General features: G+C 40.8%; 1 protein-coding gene and 1 long non-coding RNA gene across 3 annotated transcripts in view; both read left to right on the top strand.

The window, feature by feature from the left end:
* The window catches only part of LOC140928405 (uncharacterized), an 88,178-nt gene extending 87,888 nt beyond the window's left edge, over positions 1 to 290 (top strand). Inside the window, exon 3 of one of the 2 annotated variants that reach the window (XM_073378144.1) lies at positions 1 to 290. This exon is cut by the window's left edge and continues 652 nt beyond it. The gene's annotated coding sequence lies outside the window, so the exon portion shown is untranslated. The other variant, XM_073378143.1, reaches the window with a different exon arrangement.
* Positions 291 to 10,402: 10,112 nt separating this feature from the next.
* On the top strand, positions 10,403 to 13,348 carry LOC140928374 (uncharacterized). Its single transcript, XR_012164638.1, has 2 exons — positions 10,403 to 10,473; positions 12,560 to 13,348. It is a non-coding gene; the product is annotated as an uncharacterized lncRNA (long non-coding RNA).
* The last annotated feature ends 803 nt before the right edge of the window (positions 13,349 to 14,151 follow it).

Genomic DNA, 14,151 nt, shown 5'->3' with positions numbered 1-14,151 from the left:
CGATTGAATCGTCAGAGGCCGATGATGTTCTCTAAATTCTGGTATTTGTATAAGTTTAAGCAAAGCGTAGGGTGACGGCATCAAGAACGTCATAAAAAGCAATAGGTTCAGGGCTCGTCCACGCGTACTCGGATACGTTAAAAACGGAGATTTTTTCTCTTTCATCATCTGCATGTACAGCAAGACTCAAGACTCCAGACTATTCCAAATAATAAACCAGTCTAAATTTAGGTTAGAAAGGACTGAGATTCCTGGTACAGTTACACTAAGCATTCAGAATAGATAATGCTCGTTACACATGCCTCCATCTTGTTCCGAAATAGTTACAAAGGGTAGTGAGAGCAAACTCCAAGAAGCTCTGGATGACCTTTCGAGACAAGCGAGTCTCGATGGGTTCCAACTGAAAGAGGCCAAGTGCAAAGAACTTCGAATTGGATTCTCCGACAGCAACCACGATTTTGAACCCATAGTCCTAAATGGCAAACCCCTTGAATCAGTCACCAGTGCCAAATTGCTAGGCGTGACCATTAGCCACGATTTAAAGTGGAACATGCACTCCTCTGAACTAATTAGAAAATGTTCCTCTCGTCTCTATTTTTTACGTCAACTCAAGAGATCCGGAGTGGCACCAAGTGAACTGGTGCAATTCTATGTGACATGTATTAGGCCCGTCCTGGAATACGCAAGTCCTGTATTCCATTGTTCCCTACCAAACTACATCAGTGAAGATTTGGAACGGATCCAAAGAAGGGCTTTCAGAATCATCCATCCTGACCTGTCATATAGTGTAGCACTAGAAACAGTTGGCCTACCGAAACTTCATGAGAGGAGAGAAAAGATTTCAATCGATCTGTTTGACGAGATCGTCTGTAACCCCACCCACAGTCTCCATAGCCTCCTCCCCCAAAGGAAGAGTTGTAAATATGCTCTGAGACGCAAAAGTGATTTCACTCTCCCTCTATGTAAAACCGAGCGTTTCGAGAAAAGTTTTATTTTTAGCCATGTCTATAAGATGTAGATAATTTTTCTTATTTTCTCTTTGTTATCATCAGTACTTGTAAATATCCCGTAATTCAGCCTATGGCTGCAATGGTGTTTATAATAAAGTATCTATCTAAAGTATCTATCTATGTTGTTCAATAGGCACTATCATAGGGAGGCTTGATACTTACAAACTGCTTACAATTTGTAAGGTACACGCATAATTCACCATAACCAGCTCTTGATGACCAAATTTGGAAGAATTTTGCGATTAATCAACCGATGACGTCAAAAGTGCAGCTTCTTTGCAGGTTAATGCACGGTTTACCGAGAACTACAGGGGACGAGGTTGAGTTGTTTTGGTTGTGAAAAGAAAAATGGCGGACATTTCACTCGTTTCAAGACTAAGAGCTAGGCGAAATAATAGCTAAAAACATGGCAAGAACAGCAAGAAGACAACTCGAAGGGCGACGTCTGCTATTTGGAGAATATTTGCGGAGCTGAACAACCCTGAACGTGCACTATCGAAGATGAACTTAACATCGATGGAGGTAAGCATGTTTTAGCTATGTTTTTAAACTAGGAATTATTTTGAATGAATGATAAAACAATTATTGAATTCGGCTTTTGTATCATATGAAGAATTATGGAGATCTCGGAGGGTTTTATCCGCCTCGGCCTAACGGCCTCGACCGATAACGCCCTTCTCGATCTCTATAATTCTTCATAAGATACTTAGCCTCATTCATTAATTGTTAAATAGCATCGCGAGCATATCATACGGCAAAGGCTGATAAGTGGTTGATGAACTGACTGTAAAATGTCTTTGTACTTGGTATTCGGTTGGAGGGTTTTTACCAAGAATTCCGAGGAAACGTTCGATTATTCTCTTCAAAGCAACCTTTTTGGTGAGTTGATATTCTTATAGCCTGTTCCAGGTTCTCAGTCTTTCTACTATAAAACTAGATTTTGTGCAGCTTCATGTTTTGTAATAGCAATGTGGCACGTACGGCGTTTTACCACCCACGAGGTCAAACCTGCCTTGCAACAACCAGGTTGTTGCAGGTTACAAAAAGTTTTTGCAGAAAGTGGAGGTTAGCTCTAATTTTTGCAACAAAATCTGTACATGCTGCCCAAACTGAGCCCTAAAGCAAACTTTTTTTTGCAGCAAGTGACGTAAATGCCGTATATGGCGTGTATACCTTTTCTACCCAAATTTATTTCCTTCCTAAATCAACTTTGTCCCCCCCCGCCCCCCCTTCAAAAAAAAAAAAGACAACAGCCGTGTTCTCTGTTTAATCGACACTTCTCTACATTTAGCAAAAGGCTTTTTAAAATCGATTGTTTGAAATGAGGATAAAAAGATAAGAAAAAGGGCGCCACTTTCTCAACTACACTATTTCGCTTTGGATCTACTCCGCAAAACGTTAGTGGTACGTCGCTGTAAAACTCTAGCCTGTTCACAGTCCTTTACTTTCTTTTTATAGAGCTCGTGGAGCGCGCAGTTTGAAAATGAAAACCGCGGGTGATTTATTGACATCTAGCGCAGGGTGTTGGGGAAGGGTAAAAGAGAAAATGGACGATCGTTTCGTTTCTTTCTTTGAGTTTCTCTTTTTTTTTTGTTGTTATCGTGCTTTGCGTCCGTTCTCACCTTCTGTTCTCGTCAAATTCGCCTAAAACAACCAAAAAAAGAAAACTGCTGTTGGCGGACGAGAGTAAAACCCTGATTGTCATGATGAGTTTTAAACTTACTGAGCTTTTGTTATCATCTTCTCTCCAACATCTTGAAAATATAAAAAATCGCATAGGACTGACATGTCTCTTTTGCAGGCAGTAAAGGCATGATCAGTAGTAATGTAAAATCTAAAACTGATCTTGTGATTAAAGTATTATTGACTAATTGCCTTAATCTCGCTTCTGCCTCTGGACCTTGAATTCAGTTGGTAACGAATGAGTGGCATGAGATATATTTTCTTTTGCATATAGTCCCCATGCAAGGGATATAGTACACTCGTGATGGTTATAACTCCGCCCATTTGGTAGCCTCCCCCGAAGGCGTTTTAAGGGGAGATCGTAAAAACGCCTGCGGGGGGGGCTACCCATTTGGGTAACTGTCAATAAACTGGCGGGTTACAGGTAAATTGAGGTTATTTTTAAACCAAGGAGTTGGACTTCGTTGGACTGCTGTTGCAGTGACTCTGCCAATATTAACAAAGTCAAGTATAAATAAATACTTAATCTTATTGATGGATTGATTGATTGATGGACTTTTTCTAGACTGCAAAACAGTCCGTATTTTTGCGAAATCAAGCACGCGCGAGCAGTCAAAACTGAAGCGAGGGTGAAAACTGAGAGCGAGACGGGAGAAAGACGGTCGTGTGAGGCTCGCGCGCCTCGCGCGTGTGAGAGTCAAGCTACACCGATTTTGAGAAAAATCTAACTGTTCTGCAGTCTAGACTTTTTCTTACCCATGAGTCACACATGTTTTGCTCATTTACGTTTACGCTTTGCTCATGCGTTAGAGCAAGCCCTCCCGGGGCTTTCTGGCTGTACCGTAGCCCCGAGAACCCCAGGAGATCTCGCTGGCAGGCTACTCATGACTCATGCGTGTGCTTTGAGACTAAGGGCCTGTTTACATGGAGTGGGGGACCCCGGTCTAGTGGGGTTGGTTTCTTTTGTTTTCACGCTCTGGGGGACACAAAGCAACAGAAACCTACCCCACCTGACCAGGGTCCCCCACTCCATGTAAACATAGTCTAAAAAGCACGTGAAGACAGTGGTATAAAGTTATCCTTAAGGGCACCCTATTCTTGTATCTTTTACGAGAAGTTTATTTGACAGATATGCAGCGTATATTGATGAATTTTGCCCAAACTTTCTGCTCAACAGCTAGTACGATGAAGCTTCTGTTCTCTATATCTCTAGTGTCGGTTTGTCTGTTCCTGGTGACGGCTCGTTTTGTCCACTTTATTCATCGTCAGGAAATCGTAGAAGATCGGAATGCGAGAGATGATCCTGCGGTCACTGGCTTATTTGATATGCCCTCTAGATCCTCAAGCAAGATATACATCGCTTCATGTGGCTTTCCCGGGATGTATTGCTTAAACAATAGCCAATGCTGTAGCCATCACTGTCTTTTTCCAGGTCTTCCTATGTGTGTTTAGCTTACAACCAACTGTGAAGATTGATTCCTTGCGAAAACCATAGACGGAAGCATAAATGGCATTTAATAGCGTTGATAAACAAGAAAAAGTTATAGCTTGAAATATTCAAACGGAACCAGTGATTCTACTAAATATTTTGAAAGGGTAATGCATATTATTACTAGTAATAGTTGACACTACAGCTGCCCCCGTTCTGTATATTGTTGGTCAATAGTATTCTTGCTCGTTGTGTAGCTCTTTGAAATATACCGATTCATAATGAAGATTTTCACACATATTCCATAAAATAGGTGAGATAAATACAGGAAACGCAAGGTTCCATGCACAGTTTCAGCTCGATTTACACAGCTTTCATCAAAACATTCGCTGTTTCGAGAATAGTTTATTCTAAACCATAAGAAAAGATTTAATTAGAGGTTGAATTTTTCGCCATTTATCTTTCAGTTTTTGCATTAAGTTCATTTTATTTGCCGGAAAGTAAGCCGTAGAAATTAAAAGGACGTTTGATCGATTCCCTCTCGCGCATTCTAGTCTTATTTTAAACTTTATAACGGAAGGACATCTGGGAGGAGGGAATAAGTCAGCACAGGAGTTGATTGTCGGCGAATTTCTGTAATCGTCAATCGTTCTGCTAGTGATAAGCTAGCCGTTGTTCACTCGTCTTGCTTGTTTGGGGCTGAGTCTTATTCCGGTCAAAGAGAGAGAAAGAGTGTCTGGCAAGGTTTCCAATATAAATCAAAGATTTATGACATCGTGTCTGGCAAACTCTCCAAGTATTTATATATACACAGTTAAACGCACCTTATAACCTCATCTGCGCTTAACGAGTGTCTTTTGGTCCATAACTTTCAAAACAACTGCTCCACAGAATGTCACTGCGTAACGCGAAAGAGTATCGAAGTATGACTGCACAATAAATATCACAAAATCTACCTGAGCTGTCCCTTAGGGATTTTCTGTCTTTACGTCATCCTAACCATTTCGTACTTGCGGGCGCAAACAATAGAAACTTCATCATTACCTACCGATTCCTCGCGGCCCTTGTTCAAGCAAATCGAGATTTTTTCTATATTGTCTTAGCCTCCCACGCACACGCAGGCGTTTTTAGGGGAGCTCGTATTTCTTCCCTCCCTACAAACGCCTGCTCAACGGAAAACAACATTCCTTTCTCATTGTTTTATTTGCGTGGTGAGTGACCAATCAACAATTGTGCAATAAAGTGTTGACAGGCTAAACACGACTGAACGTGACCCTAGCGTTACCGTTTTCCTTCTTTTCTTTCCTTCGCTAAGCTTATGCTGTGCACGGAGTATTCTGAATTTTGACTTAATCTTATTTTTGCCGCTCTGAATCTAACATTTATTACAGGTCAGAAAGCTTTCCCGGTGTTTAATGCAGATCGAGTAATTATCAGATTACCTTGCGGTCAAGGTGGGGAGGGAAGAAATACGAGCTCCCCTAAAAACGCCTGCGTTGGAGGCTAATATTGACTGTATGACTGTATATTTTCAACTGTAAGTACTTTCCTTAATATACGCGCGAGTTACTAGAGTGCCTCCTCGGGATTTCGCCTTCTGGGCGAAATCCCTGCGGGGGCAATTATGCTAATATCATAGGTGACGAATTACTCCTTAATTTTGCAGCGAAATTTCAGCGATAATTTGAAATTACAAAATTGCCATGGTAAGTCTCAGTGTCAAGATGGCGACGAAGTTTTAAAATGTCATGAATGAAGATGACAGGGCATATAAAGACGCTTTAGAAAACCTGAACTCACCAAAGAGCACATCAAGAAGGATCCTAACAGGTATTTTGTCGAAAAATTCTAAACTTGAGTCAAATTTAAGCTCTGAAAGTTCGAGAGAGTAAAGTTCTTGATCGATACGATCCAGGATAAACATGTCAAAAATCCAAGATTGCTAACGTAATTAGTCACCCATGATATTAATAGATAATCAAATGGTATACTCGTGAAATTGGAGAATAATTTCACTTGCGTTTTGTCCAAATCCTAATAATTTCCCTCGCCTAAAGGCTCGGGAAATTATAAGGATTCGGACAAAACGCAAGTGAAATTATTCCCTAATTTCACTCGTCACAATTTGATTACACATACATATTTTTGAATCCCAAAAATTTTAGGTTTTTTTTCTCTACGAAAAATAGCTTAACCTGGCTTAACCTGGGCTAAGCGTGCCCTCTGAAATAAGCCCTCTCCTTCTAATAAGCCCCCCCTTTTCAGGGGAAGAAAGTTAATAAGCCCCCTCTCCTCTCTCCTAATTATCCTTCACTAATAAATGATATAGACTGTATTAATCAATCACGACTGTAGAATTTCGTCTGGAGTGATCCGGGTGGGTTCATTTACCAACTGGAAGTTTAGATTTGATTCTGATCCTCGTCTGCATGACCTCCAACATCTTGTACTTGAGCTTTTCCACTTTACATTCTAGTTCTTTATGGAGAACTGATACCATCGTCGTTTCTAAATTTCATAAGCTCCTCCTTCTCAAATAAGCCGCCCCTCAAATGGACTTGAAATAAATAAGCCTTTCCCCCCGGGGCTTAATATAGGATTTACGGTAATAAACTTCAGACAATCGTAGGGAATTTACTACCCGACGTTGCGTAGCACCTAGATCGTAATCATGGTCCCAGGCGTTCCTAGCGACTGTGAATATTGGGGATAAGAATCGTGACGACTTTCATTGTAATGCAAATGAGACTCGTGATGAGCATGCGCCTAGTTGATCACGTTTGGCTTTTTTGCAATGATGTAATTTCCCGAATCGAGTCCCTTGATTTTCTAGCATGCGTACCATAGCGGTTTTGGATATCCCGTATAACAGGTGCTTTATGAGCCAAGCGAGGCGAACGCAGCATTTTTCGTGAAGCGCGAGGCTAGGGAAGGCGAAAAATAAACTATTTTTCTCCTCCCCTTGTGTCGCGCTTCGCACTCGCGAGAGCTGCTTGATGAGATAAAAAGAAAGTACTTCATTAACAAAGGAACTGGACTTGATCATATTCCATTCAAAATATACTTGTTTTGGTGTACCAAAGAAGCTAGCAGGTAGAGCGCACGTTTTACCGATTTATAATATATACCAGAGACTAATTATCCGTCAGTGTGTGAGATGCAAGTTACCGGCCCCATCCTAGACGGATAATTCATGGATATTTAAGTTTGGTGTGTAAACAAAGTGAGTCCGTCTTAACTTCGATTGTATCGTCAAAGGCCGATAATGTTCTGTAAATTCTTGTATTTGTATAAGTTGAAGCAAAGCGGCGGGTGACGGCAACAAGAACGTCATAAAAAGCAGTAGGTTCAGGCCTCGTCCACGCGTACCCGGATACGGTATGTTAAAAACGGAGATTTTTTCGCTTTGATCATCTGCATGTACAGCAAGACTCAATTTCCGGACTGTTGCAAATAATAAACCAGTCTAAATTTAGGTTAGAAAGGGCTGAGATTCCTGGTACAGTTACACTAAGCTTTTCAGAATAGATAATCACGTTACACATGCCTATGTTGTTTAATAGGCACTATCATAAGGAGGCTTGATACTTACAAACTGCTTACAATTTGTAAACCACACGCATAATTCACCATAACCAGCTATTGATGACCAAATTTGGAAGAATTTTGCGATTAATCAACCGATGACGTCAAAAGTGCAGCTTCTTTGCAGGTTAATGGACGGTTTACCGAGAACTACAGCTAGGGGACGAGGTTGAGTTGGTTTGGTTGTGAAAACAAAAATGGCGGACATTTCACTCGTTTCAAGACTAAGAACTAGGCGAAATAATAGCTAAAACATGGCAAGAACAACAAGAAGACAACTCGAAGGACGACATCTGCTATTTGGAGAATATTTGCGGAGCTGAACAACCCTGAACGTGCACTATCGAAGATGAACTTAACATCGATGGAGGTAAGCATGTTTTAGCTATGTTTTTAAACTAGGAATTATTTTGAATGAATGATAAAACAATTATTGAATTCGGCTTTTGTATCATATGAAGAATTATGGAGATCTCGGAGGGTGTTATCCGCCTCGGCCTAACGGCCTCGACCGATAACGCCCTCCTCGATCTCTATAATTCTTCATAAGATACTTAGCCTCATTCATTAATTGTTAAATAGCATCGCGAGCATATCATACGGCAAAGGCTTATAAGTGGTTGATGAACTGACTGTAAAATGTCTTTGTACTTGGTATTCGGTTTGAGGGTTTTTACTAAGAATTCCGAGGAAACGTTCGATTATTCTCTTCAAAGCAACCTTTTTGGTGAGTTGATATTCTTTTAGCCTGTTCCAGGTTCTCAGTCTTTCTACTATAAAACTAGATTTTGTGCAGCTTCATGTTTTGTAATAGCAATGTGGCACGTACGGCGTTTTACCACCCACGAGGTCAAACCTGCCTTGCAACAACCAGGTTGTTGCAGGTTACAAAAAGTTTTTGCAGAAAGTGGAGGTTAGCTCTACTTTTTGCAACAAAATCTGTACATGCTGCACAAACTGAGCCCTAAAGCAAACTTTTTTTTGCAGCAAGTGACGTAAATGCCTTATATGGGGTGAATCCCGCGCAATTTTATCCAATCAGAAGTCAGTATTCAGGCAACTTGCAACAACCTGATTCGATACAAGACAGGTTTGAACGTGAGTGGTAAATAAAGCAACATCGCTTTTCAACAAGTTTTTTTTTCAACAATGTTGGAAGGCAAGTTGTACGTTTTTTTTCGCGTTTTCCCGTAGCTTCAGAGATCAACCTCTTTCCCAGGGCTTTTCCCTTAAAAATGGGAAAAGCCCTTTGGACGAGGTTGTTCAGAGGTTCGAATCGAAATTCCACACAACTGGGTTACTCAGGAACTTACATCGTAAATGTGTGGCTCGTTCAACACGGTCTTGATTTATTATGTTGCTGACTTTTCGTTGCAAAGTTCGAATCTTTTTGTTTTAAAATAATTAAGGATAATTGTCTTATCTATATCTATCTATTTTGTTCTCTAGTCTTGGGCTTATTTTCTTTCCCTACCTCTGGGTAGGGCGCTTATTACAGGCGCCGAACTAGGATAAATAAAATACTGACTGATTTCCTAAACGAGCGTCGAAGGTCCAACCTTCTGGGGGGGGGGGGATCCAGGGGCATGCTCAGCCGGAAAATTTTTTAGATTTTAAATCCCTAAAGTCTCTTTACCTGGGATTCTGAGTCATTCAGGATATTAACCAGTTCCATTCATTTTGGATGAAGCCTTAAAAATATATCGTATCTATAGTGAAAAATCCGTTAAACGGTGAAAACGGGTGTGGATCCGCGCCTGTATTCGAAGGGGGAAGGAGTGGGAGGCTTAATGGAAGCTTAGGGCTTTTCATTTAATAGAAATTCAATTTATAAGATTGTCTTAACAATATCAAGCAAATGCGCATAGGACTTGTGCTTCTATTCCCATCACGAGTGAACAACGAGACCAATGTGGGCAGGGTCTAGAGGGGGTTTCGCGTGATCCGTGAATTGACCGGGAAACAGAGTGTGAATCGGAAAAACTCATGAAATACAGTCGCGACGCGTGACCCTTTATCAGGAGTGATTGTAGTCCGTCAATAGAGATTTCTACCGATAAAACAGATATAAGTGTTGTGACGAGGGTTCAAAGTTAAATCATGTAAAAGTGAAAAATTGTAGAGCTTATATTTTTAACAATAAAATTTATTGCCAGTCAACTTTGTAGTGGTCAAACAAAAAGCAGAGAATTGCCAGTTTGATCCGCACCACACTTTTCGTTTCCTTCCCATCACGGCGTCATTTAAGACCAACTCTTGCCTTTAGTAGTCCAGAAACCACTAAGAATTGTCAGTTCGTCACCTAATCACGTGATTTGTGAGCTGACTCTAAAAGGTAACGTGATTCATGAATGTACAGAAATTTAACCCGTGATGAGTGATCCTGACCCCCTCTTCCAGACCCCGCGTGGAATGATCTGACGAGGTCTTTGCCTTCGGTTTCCAACGGCCACCATCACGTGCAAAAATCAAGAACAAACAAACTAACTAAAACAAAATGCGTTGAAATTAATTTTTGATTTCTTTAGTTTATCTTCGTTTTCATGTTCATGAATAAATTTAAACAAACATCCATGAATTGTGACAAGAACTGGTCATATTGGTTGATTGGAGTGCACTCTACATGACGATGCACGAATTTGTAACTCTTTAACACGGGATCACATCCCGTGCCTTATAAAAATCCCTCACCCACTAAAAATTTATTTGTCATTCTTGCCACCAACTCGATCGATCACTGCTAAGAAGGTTCTTCCAGCATTTCAGGTTAGTAAACTAATGCTACGTATTAGCAGTCGAGTTTAAGGGGGCAGTGAGGCATTATTTTCCGTTGATTTCCACACAGTTTGTCTTAAATATCTAGCCAAGATTTGATTCAATCCAAAAATGACTCAATTAAGTTGCAGTCCTTAATTCAAGAATTTTTTGAGAAGTTTTGGATGATTTTTCGAATTCTTTTAATGTATAAAAATTAGTGGGCGGGTGGGGGGTGGGGAATGTTTAAATTTTGGAAAAAACTGGAAAATTTTGGATTTGGGGGTTGTTCAAAATTAAAATATGAAGTGAATATAGCACAGACATACCAGTTATTCCACCACCACAGCAAGGTGATTCTGATCCCATTAGCGGACTAACTGGTTTATGTGTATACCTTTTCTACCCAAATTTATTTCCTTCCTAAATCAACTTTGTCCCCCCCCCCCCTTCAAAAAAAACAAAAGACAACAACCGTGTTCTCTATTTAATCGACACTTCTCTACGTTTAGCAAAAGGCTTTTTAAAATCGATTGTTTGAAATGAGGATAAAAAGATAAGAAAAAGGGCGCCACTTTCTCAACTACACTATTTCTCTTTGGATCTACTCCGCAAAACGTTAGTGGTACGTCGCTGTAAAACTCTAGCCTGTTCACAGTCCTTTACTTTCTTTTTATAGAGCTCGTGGAGCGCGCAGTTTGAAAATGAAAACCGCGGGTGATTTATTGACATCTAGCGCAGGGTGTTGGGGAAGGGTAAAAGAGAAAATGGACGATCGTTTCGTTTCTTTCTTTGAGTTTCTCTTTTTTTTTTGTTGTTATCGTGCTTTGCGTCCGTTCTCACCTTCTGTTCTCGTCAAATTCGCCTAAAACAACCAAAAAAAGAAAACTGCTGTTGGCGGACGAGAGTAAAACCCTGATTGTCATGATGAGTTTTAAACTTACTGAGCTTTTGTTATCATCTTCTCTCCAACATCTTGAAAATATAAAAAATCGCATAGGACTGACATGTCTCTTTTGCAGGCAGTAAAGGCATGATCAGTAGTAATGTAAAATCTAAAACTGATCTTGTGATTAAAGTATTATTGACTAATTGCCTTAATCTCGCTTCTGCCTCTGGACCTTGAATTCAGTTGGTAACGAATGAGTGGCATGAGATATATTTTCTTTTGCATATAGTCCCCATGCAAGGGATATAGTACACTCGTGATAATCATAACTCCGCCCATTTGGTAGCCTCCCCCGAAGGCGTTTTAAGGGGAGATCGTAAAAACGCCTGCGGGGGGGGGGGGGGGGGGGGGGGGCTACCCATTTGGGTAACTGTCAATAAACTGGCGGGTTACAGGTAAATTGAGGTTATTTTTAAACCAAGGAGTTGGACTTCGTTGGACTGCTGTTGCAGTGACTCTGCCAATATTAACAAAGTCAAGTATAAATAAATACTTAATCTTATTGATGGATTGATTGATTGATGGACTTTTTCTAGACTGCAAAACAGTCCGTATTTTTGCGAAATCAAGCACGCGCGAGCAGTCAAAACTGAAGCGAGGGTGAAAACTGAGAGCGAGACGGGAGAAAGACGGTCGTGTGAGGCTCGCGCGCCTCGCGCGTGTGAGAGTCAAGCTACACCGATTTTGAGAAAAAAACTAACTGTTCTGCAGTCTAGACTTTTTCTTACCCATGAGTCACACATGTTTTGCTCATTTACGTTTACACTTTGCTCATGCGTTAGAGCAAGCCCTCCCGGGGCTTTCTGGCTGTACCGTAGCCCCGAGAACCCCAGGAGATCTCGCTGGCAGGCTACTCATGACTCATGCGTGTGCTTTGAGACTAAGGGCCTGTTTACATGGAGTGGGGGACCCCGGTCTAGTGGGGTTGGTTTCTTTTGTTTTCACGCTCTGGGGGACACAAAGCAACAGAAACCTACCCCACCTGACCAGGGTCCCCCACTCCATGTAAACATAGTCTAAAAAGCACGTGAAGACAGTGGTATAAAGTTATCCTTAAGGGCACCCTATTCTTGTATCTTTTACGAGAAGTTTATTTGACAGATATGCAGCGTATATTGATGAATTTTGCCCAAACTTTCTGCTCAACAGCTAGTACGATGAAGCTTCTGTTCTCTATATCTCTAGTGTCGGTTTGTCTGTTCCTGGTGACGGCTCGTTTTGTCCACTTTATTCATCGTCAGGAAATCGTAGAAGATCGGAATGCGAGAGATGATCCTGCGGTCACTGGCTTATTTGATATGCCCTCTAGATCCTCAAGCAAGATATACATCGCTTCATGTGGCTTTCCCGGGATGTATTGCTTAAACAATAGCCAATGCTGTAGCCATCACTGTCTTTTTCCAGGTCTTCCTATGTGTGTTTAGCTTACAACCAACTGTGAAGATTGATTCCTTGCGAAAACCATAGACGGAAGCATAAATGGCATTTAATAGCGTTGATAAACAAGAAAAAGTTATAGCTTGAAATATTCAAACGGAACCAGTGATTCTACTAAATATTTTGAAAGGGTAATGCATATTATTACTAGTAATAGTTGACACTACAGCTGCCCCCGTTCTGTATATTGTTGGTCAATAGTATTCTTGCTCGTTGTGTAGCTCTTTGAAATATACCGATTCATAATGAAGATTTTCACACATATTCCATAAAATAGGTGAGATAAATACAGGAAACGCAAGGTTCCATGCACAGTTTCAGCTCGATTTACACAGCTTTCATCAAAACATTCGCTGTTTCGAGAATAGTTTATTCTAAACCATAAGAAAAGATTTAATTAGAAGTTGAATTTTTCGCCATTTATCTTTCAGTTTTTGCATTAAGTTCATTTTATTTGCCGGAAAGTAAGCCGTAGAAATTAAAAGGACGTTTGATCGATTCCCTCTCGCGCATTCTAGTCTTATTTTAAACTTTATAACGGAAGGACATCTGGGAGGAGGGAATAAGTCAGCACAGGATTTGATTGTCGGCGAATTTCTGTAATCGTCAATCGTTCTGCTAGTGATAAGCTAGCCGTTGTTCACTCGTCTTGCTTGTTTGGGGCTGAGTCTTATTCCGGTCAAAGAGAGAGAAAGAGTGTCTGGCAAGGTTTCCAATATAAATCAAAGATTTATGACATCGTGTCTGGCAAACTCTCCAAGTATTTATATATACACAGTTAAACGCACCTTATAACCTCATCTGCGCTTAACGAGTGTCTTTTGGTCCATAACTTTCAAAACAACTGCTCCACAGAATGTCACTGCGTAACGCGAAAGAGTATCGAAGTATGACTGCACAATGAATATCACAAAATCTACCTGAGCTGTCCCTTAGGGATTTTCTGTCTTTACGTCATCCTAACCATTTCGTACTTGCGGGCGCAAACAATAGAAACTTCATCATTACCTACCGATTCCTCGCGGCCCCTGTTCAAGCAAATCGAGATTTTTTCTATATTGTCTTAGCCTCCCACGCACACGCAGGCGTTTTTAGGGGAGCTCGTATTTCTTCCCTCCCCACAAACGCCTGCTCAACGGAAAACAACATTCCTTTCCCATTGTTTTATTTGCGTGGTAAGTGACCGATCAACAATTGTGCAATAAAGTGTTGACAGGCTAAACACGACTGAACGTGACCCTAGAGTTACCGTTTTCCTTCTTTTCTTTCCTTCGCTAAGCTTATGCTGTGCACGGAGTATTCTG

This window comes from Porites lutea, chromosome 2 (assembly GCF_958299795.1).
Source record: "Porites lutea chromosome 2, jaPorLute2.1, whole genome shotgun sequence".
In the NCBI taxonomy this organism is placed as follows: domain Eukaryota; kingdom Metazoa; phylum Cnidaria; class Anthozoa; order Scleractinia; family Poritidae; genus Porites; species Porites lutea.
Note: the sequence above shows the minus strand (reverse complement) of the source record. Positions and strands in the feature narration are given on the sequence as shown.